The following is a 7483-nucleotide window of genomic DNA, read 5'->3' as shown; positions in this document are numbered from 1 at the left end:
AGACTGCTCAACACGTGTGGTGTCGCTTTGTTCCATATGTTCACCAGCATCTGACTCGCCAGTTTCGAGAAATTCTTATTGCTTGCTTGGAAGTGAAGGAATAATGGTTTCGAAAAACATGTCGTTGACTAAAGTAGAGTTTTATGAAGAAGTGTGTGTTTAAATCCGATTTAGGAAGAAAAACGTTAAAACAGTTTGTGTTGAAATATGATACACTATACAGTATTTGCCGTAATTAATGGCCCTGGCCCTGCTCTAAAAAAGTGCCCCTCTTTGAGGTAATTTTAGTAAAAATATACACCAATTCTATTGCCGAACCTCCTTAAACGACATATATAAATATATACATTCCATTGTTTTAAGAATAATAAAGTTTGTTTGTCTGCACGGGTAGTGCAATAATGCCTTTTTGATAGTTAATGAATTTCATTAAACGTCATCAAATATTACTCTCATTATGGCGCCGAATCTTTGAGTGCCTTTATAGTAACCACCTTGCCCCTCTGTCTATTTTTGATGTTCGAAATATTACCTTCAAAATGTGTTCTTAAGAACATACAGGATGCTTTCGAAATGCTGTTGTCATTTACAACTGAAAAAAACTGCACGAACTGGGGAACCTTATTAACTATGTAAAGTGGATATTGTAAAAGGAAGATTATAGTGAGATTTTTTTTATCCATGACAACTGTTGAAAAACATCACTATCTTGCAAATTTTATTATATCAAACCACAAACAAATATCTTACTTTATCGAACAATTCATGCTGTTTTATTTTGTTTCAGTTGTTAATATGTAAGGTTGACACAACTTTTGTTATTGAAATAAACACATTTGTTATGAAAGTTTTGCAGTTTTGTCATAATGTCTAGGCATTAGAGAACACCTGTTCAATCAGCTGATCTCTCACTCCGATACCGGAATTACAATCTGCTCCCAAGTCTTCACCTACATTGTCGCCTGGATCATCGTCCTCCTCATCATTGTCTTGGGGCAACAGAATTCGCTTCCTAATGCATATGTAATGCAGAACTACTGTTGCAACGAGGACATTGCATCCTTTCTTAGGCGCCAACACAAGACTTTTATGAAGACACCTACATCTCATTTTCCATATTCCGAATGTACGCTCAATGAGAGACATTGTAGCGCCTGTCTCCTCGTGTTTGAGGATTCTGTTTAGGGGTCAGCAACCAAGGTTTAAGTCCATAACCACTGTCCCCAAGTAGCCAACCACCTGCAAGTGTGCCCGCTTCAAAGGAAGCACTTAGACCACAATTGTTCCATATATGACCATCATGTGTTGCACCAGGCCACTTAGTTACAACATTCAAAAATAAAATGTTGGCATCACATACTCCTTGAATGTTCAAGGCATGAAAGCCTTTTTCGGGACACGTACAAATGTTCATCATCCGTCTGGGTAGATATTGGGATTAATGACCCATCAACTGATCCTAGGACATTTTGAAATCCCCTAATTGCAAACAAATCTCTTTTCAACTGACTTGGCGCTGGGCATCCATGGGAAACTCTATATGTCGTTGACTTTGTCGTGCAAGTGAAGACGATATTGTTTACAGCCATTTTGCTGACTCCATTAGCATCACCGATGACCGACATATAACTACCGCTGGCATAATACCTTAGACATATCATAACCTGCAATGAAACAGGAAGAGCCCGGTTTCTGTTGGTTGGTCTTGATAGTTCATTTTCCATATTATTACACAGTACCAGTATTGTCTGTCTTTGACGACATGGGTATGGATCGCTTTACTTGTAATATTAAAAAATAGGTGTCTGCTATATTAATAAATATATAGGAGACCCCTATTTTTTAATATTACAAGTAAAGCGATCGATGCCCCTGTGTCTGTGACCTCCTGTCAGCCTTCTGTTTTCCTTTTCGTTCCTCTGTCGCACCCCGAAAATTTTCCAAATAAAACGCTCTCTCTCGCAACAACACTCTCCAACAAAACAACCTCTTCCCTCTCTGTCAAATTAATGTTTCTTGCCTTCTTCCACACATTCTTACTTATGCCACTTTCACTCGACACTGTAGAGCAGGGCAGGTGCAGACGACAGTTGTTCTGCGCCGTCCGGTGACGTGAGATGACAGGTGCAAGCTCCGGATCCGCGCGCTTCAACCCGCCGTCACGAGAAACGTACTCTTTTTCGTATGAAGAGTTCGCCGGATGTTTACATCGGTAGAACTCAGCTGAACTTGAGTTGAACCAGTCGAACTTAAGTTTTGCAAGCTTTTTGATATCCGTTTTACGGTAAATCTCAGCTGAGTTCAAACTTAAGATTTGAGAAAATGTTTGTGATACCGAAGCCAGGTATGTACGCCTTGCGGAATCGGAGGTTTGTTTTGTGGCTTCTACTAAGAGGACATTAAAGAGACCAAGATAGATCTTTTTCGTTTCCTTTCTTTTCCTGTCTGCTTTCCGTCTTAGCAAATTTATCTTTCCGGCGATGTTTCCTTAGGCACCCGTCCTTTTTTACGAGGACGTTAAACCCCAAACCAACAAATCATCAGATGTGGCTTTGAAGTTTTGAGGGTTGCTAGGTAAGCATTGCATGCAATTTAAGATAAGCGTACCAGGTAACAGCATTTCAGCCACGATAGCTCACATATTAAGGTTGTCGAAGATAACTGCAAAGGGGAGGAAAGACAAGCAATATAACTTGATATATCCTGTACCCACTAATAAGACGGATTGCAATATGGCTTTAGGTCTATCATATAAATCAAGACTGGCAACTTCCGAGATCGTGTAGGCAAATACTTTAAAAGATGTATCTGCACATATCATCTAAAGATCTCTGTAATTGACCATCCCAAGTAACTTAAGGTACCTGCTGCTCCTGGGGTAGATTCTCACATCAGACCATCAAGTATACGTTTCCCTGGAAAGTTGATGAACGGTGGAACCTAGTTACCAGAAACATTGCCTCCTTCAGTTACTGTGAAAGTTTGTGACATTTCTGATGTTACAGCTTGTGGTTTATAGGTGATACCTGAAACAATGTTATGAAGTGTGTCAATGTGATCACTAGAAAGGCCTTCCCCTCAAATAAAAAATGATAGTAAAAAGTAATAATGAATAAAAAAAACACGTACTATGATGAAATGGCCCCGTGCGAAGCACCAGGTAAGAGTATAATATTTAAATTAACGGCAAATACTAATACAATCTTGAAAATAAACACCATGTTAATATTATTATACATTATATTCGTTTGATTACATATATGTATAGATGTACAAGTATGTATGCGGGCACTATTGGATATAATTATAAGAGCCAACATTGTGAGTACATCAAAACAAGGGGGGAAAGTCCAGGTTGTACATTTGGTCTGTTATGGAAGCTTTACTTATCGAGAATTTCCCAGAAGGTAGGGTGTAAGAATTGTACCTGCTGCCCACATTGCATGATTGTAAGAGGCGACTAAATTTGGAATCTGATCTTTTCTCTTCTTTCTAAACAACTTTCTTCTTCCCTATGTCTCCCTTGACAATGCCTCACTTTGGGCCTTTAGTTGAGCGATCGCCCCTGTGAGGAAGGCTTCGGGTTCTGTCCCCTGGCCGTGACATACCATGCTTAACGCTCAGCTATTTAGGAGTGGGACGACTGGTTCGCCCGTTGTCAGTATAATGTGACCGGGTGGGGTGTCCTGCTGGGTTTCTTCGGCAGTATGTTTTAGTGGGGTAGCACTACCAAGTCGGCATCAGTTCCGCGCTATCACAAGGAGACAAACACGAACATATCGCAGCCTCCAAAAACACACTAGCATTCACTACGCGCCTCTCGACTGCTGGCTTGCAAACTTAAAACACCGGGTTTTCAAATATGCACGAAGATTATGGACAAGTTTATGGTTGCCACCAGGATCACGCAGGGAAATATGGTATTTCTTCGTTTGATATTTTTTAGTATGATCGTTAGATTGACTTGTGGTTTTGTTATCACTACTCGAGTTCTCGATGTTAGTAACATGATCCTAAGTCATGCAACTCTAACAATCATGCATGGGCAACAGCAGATATATCATTTTCACAGTATTTGACCAACAGGAAAGTTGCTTCTGGCAGTATGTCGGTTTCTCCTTTTATTAGTGAACTAAAGGTTCATTCACACAGCACATATGATGGTCCTAACAAATCCTATTGTTGAAACTAGGGGTTCCCAAGACAGGAAAATTTGTACTTCTGTGGATGTTTTATTTATTTGTTCTTTTGTTAGATGACTTGATATTGCTAAAATATAGAAGGAAGAAAAATAAAAAAGGCAACCTCCCCGGCGGGGAATTGAACCCCGGTCTCCCGCGTGACAGGCGGGGATACTTACCACTATACTACCGAGGATTGCATGTCTCAATAATAGTTATATCTCTACCCAACCTTGCACAGTGTATTAGAGCGCGTATACATGACTGCGTACAGGTAGCTTTGAATACGTCAATGGTTAGTGTGAATTAGCATAGTAATGTATACACACAAGCAATGTAGTGTGTGTGTGTGTACACACAAACTAGTAGGTATCAGCACTTGCAAATTAAATTCGGTATTTAAATGTTTATTACTAGATAGAAAGGTAAAAGCGATTGAGTCAGCCAACTTGGTGTGTATTAACACTATTACACAATATAAACATAAATAAATCATATTTATTCGGTAAAAGCATGATACAGGTACAAATATCACATATGATCACAGATTTCGATTGCATGATAATCACAGATTTATCACAGTATTTAGATTATCACATCAATGTTAATATCACAAATTTTGGAGCACTATAAATACAATGTATCTGCATGATGACTAAGCTTTAACCTAGGATATCCCATGAAAGCTGGGTGGCAGCTTATTTCCAATGGGGTCGTCCTCTAGTAAAGATCTTAGTTACTTAGACAACAAAAGGTCCTAAGAATTTGACAATATAAGATGGTATAATTTCTCGTAATGATATATATATGAATAGAATAAGTTGTACTAATTGGTCAAATATGATGATGTTACATTATTTCATCAAAATAAGATGTTATATTATTTGACAGTATAAGATGGAGTTGTGATTTACGTATCATTAGAAAATAAGATTGCCTTCTAATATATATATATATGTGGGGATGTGCAGGATGTTATTTCCACTTGTAATATTAAAAATAACAATTATATGTACTGTATTACTGTACATATCACGATGCAAGATGATGTCATTCTTGAAGATATTTTGTAACAATATCAGATGGTGATAGGCCATATAATTTATACTGTGTTACCTGTGTGGAACAGACAACAGATTGTTGAGCCAATCCCTACCAACCTATTATCTGTCTATCACATTATAACAATTTGGGGTGTAATACATATATAAAAATGACTTATTAATAAAATAAAGACTGAGGATGATGGTAATAAAATCTTCCGTAACATTTTTTAAAAAGTACATATTGAATTGGTAGTCACCAAAAATAGGATAACTGGAACAAAATTACAGCCTCATTTGAATGAGATTGGAAATTAAAACATTGCAAAGGAGTACTTTAGTTAAAATTTTGGTAATACATATATTTATTAGAAGAAATTTAGAGTCGCCCACTAGGATAGAATAAAAATTACCTTTAGAAGATGAATTCGTGCTCAAAATCAGTTTTTGCCAAATCTTGCAAGTACTTTCTTATCTCGCTTTTGAATTTCATCTTGTGATCTACAGATTTTATTGAATGTAGCAAGTTATTCCAATCTTTGATAGCATTATAGAAAAATGATGACGATTCCACACCTTTTATATAAGGAATGTTGAAATTCAGATCAGTGTTCCTGGTGAAGTGTTTTTTCTTTGTTCTAGTAACATATTATTTCATATAGGATGGCCATTTGTTATGTTGAATATTAAAGACATGGTTAAAACGGAGCTGTTTCGCCCTGCCCCCAACATCCAACATATTAGCTTGTTCCAATTTCCGGTGGGTGACTCTTTATCTGTTCAGTTTCAGAATAAATCTGACTACTTTATTCTGGGTAATTTAAAGTTTTTGAAGAAGTTTTTTGGATAAGCTTTCGAACCAGCAGCTAGAAGCATAGTCAAAATGACATTGGATCAGTGCCGACACCAGGGTTTTACTAGATCTAATATTGAGACAGTCGCTGTGTCAATATAGAAACCACAATCTCTGGTTCACTTTTTTTTTTAAATACTTTGGACAATTTGTTCTCCAGATTAAAGTTGTCCATAATTATATTACCGTAACATGAAACAGAAAATGAGCATTCAGGTAGTTTGGAAAGTTTCTTTTTGGGGCCATACAAAATGCTCTCTGTTTTTCCAAGATGTAAGGATAGTTTATTATCAGTTAGCCAATCGTGACATGACTAAGTTTTTAGATAGAAATTTTGAAATAATGTTTGGGTCTTTGTGCAAGAAGATAATTGCACTGTCATCTGCGTACAGAAATAATTTGCAACCTGGGTCAATACTGATCTACATGTCATTTACATAAATGAGAAAAAGAAGGGGTCCCAATACACTCCCTTGGGGTATCCCGCTGTAATATTACAAATATCCGAGTTCACATTATTGATATTAACTAATTGTTTCCTGCTGGTAAGGTATGATGTGAACCACTCCACCGACTCAATGCCAATTACCCTAAGTTTATCACACAAAATCCCATGGTCAACTGTACCATTCCAGTGAAGATACCATTAGACGTCTCGGACTTTATGTGATCAACCAGGTGAATTAAACAGGAGTCGGTGGAATAGGATTTTCTAAAACCAGATTGGAACTCATACAAAATGTTGTTATCAATCAGAAATTGTTCAAGTTGTTTATAAATTGCTTTTTCTAAAAAAAAAAAAATGAAACAAAACTCAAAATACTATCAGGTCTGTAATTTTCACCCTTCAATTTATCTTTTTTCTTGAATAGTGGTTTTTACCTTTGCAATCTTGAGATCATCTGGCACAACATTTTCAGATATGGACTTATTTATCAAAAATCTTACAGGCACCTTGATTACTGATGCAGCATCTTTCAGATACCGAGCTGGAATACAATTTAGACCAGTACTTTAAGTGATATTGAGATTACAAAGTTCCTGAAATACAAAATTTTCAGAAACATGTTTTAGGTGAAATTTGTTTTGTTTTGGATTTTCCCTAGTGTAGAAGACTTTATTAAAGTTTGTGAGGTTTTGTATAAACAAGTTTGGAAGCAATGGTTGTAAAACAAATGTTAATATGATTGGCAATGGTTAAGTTTTCATGACAATTTTCACCTTCAATGTTCAAATTCTACAGTTCTGACAGTTTTTTGAATATGCAAGAGTCAGTATGAATGTTTAATAGTGAGTATTTATAAGTAAAAAGTAATATCGTTTATATTGTGTGATATGAGTGCACTTAAATAAGTACGTTAAGCAGTATTGAAGATTGTTAAGGGTATTCTAAATAGGTATTATTG

General features: G+C 36.7%; 1 non-coding gene across 1 annotated transcript; it reads right to left on the bottom strand.

Moving 5' to 3' along the window:
• Positions 1–4305: 4305 nt before the first annotated feature.
• Trnad-guc lies at positions 4306–4377 on the bottom strand. The gene has a single exon. It is a non-coding gene; the product is annotated as a tRNA-Asp (tRNA).
• Positions 4378–7483: the final 3106 nt, after the last annotated feature.

This window comes from Mizuhopecten yessoensis, unplaced genomic scaffold (assembly GCF_002113885.1).
Source record: "Mizuhopecten yessoensis strain PY_sf001 unplaced genomic scaffold, ASM211388v2 scaffold213, whole genome shotgun sequence".
Classification (NCBI taxonomy): Eukaryota; Metazoa; Mollusca; class Bivalvia; order Pectinida; family Pectinidae; genus Mizuhopecten; species Mizuhopecten yessoensis.
The sequence above is the reverse complement of the archived record's forward strand: the minus strand, read 5'-3'. Positions and strand labels throughout refer to the sequence as shown.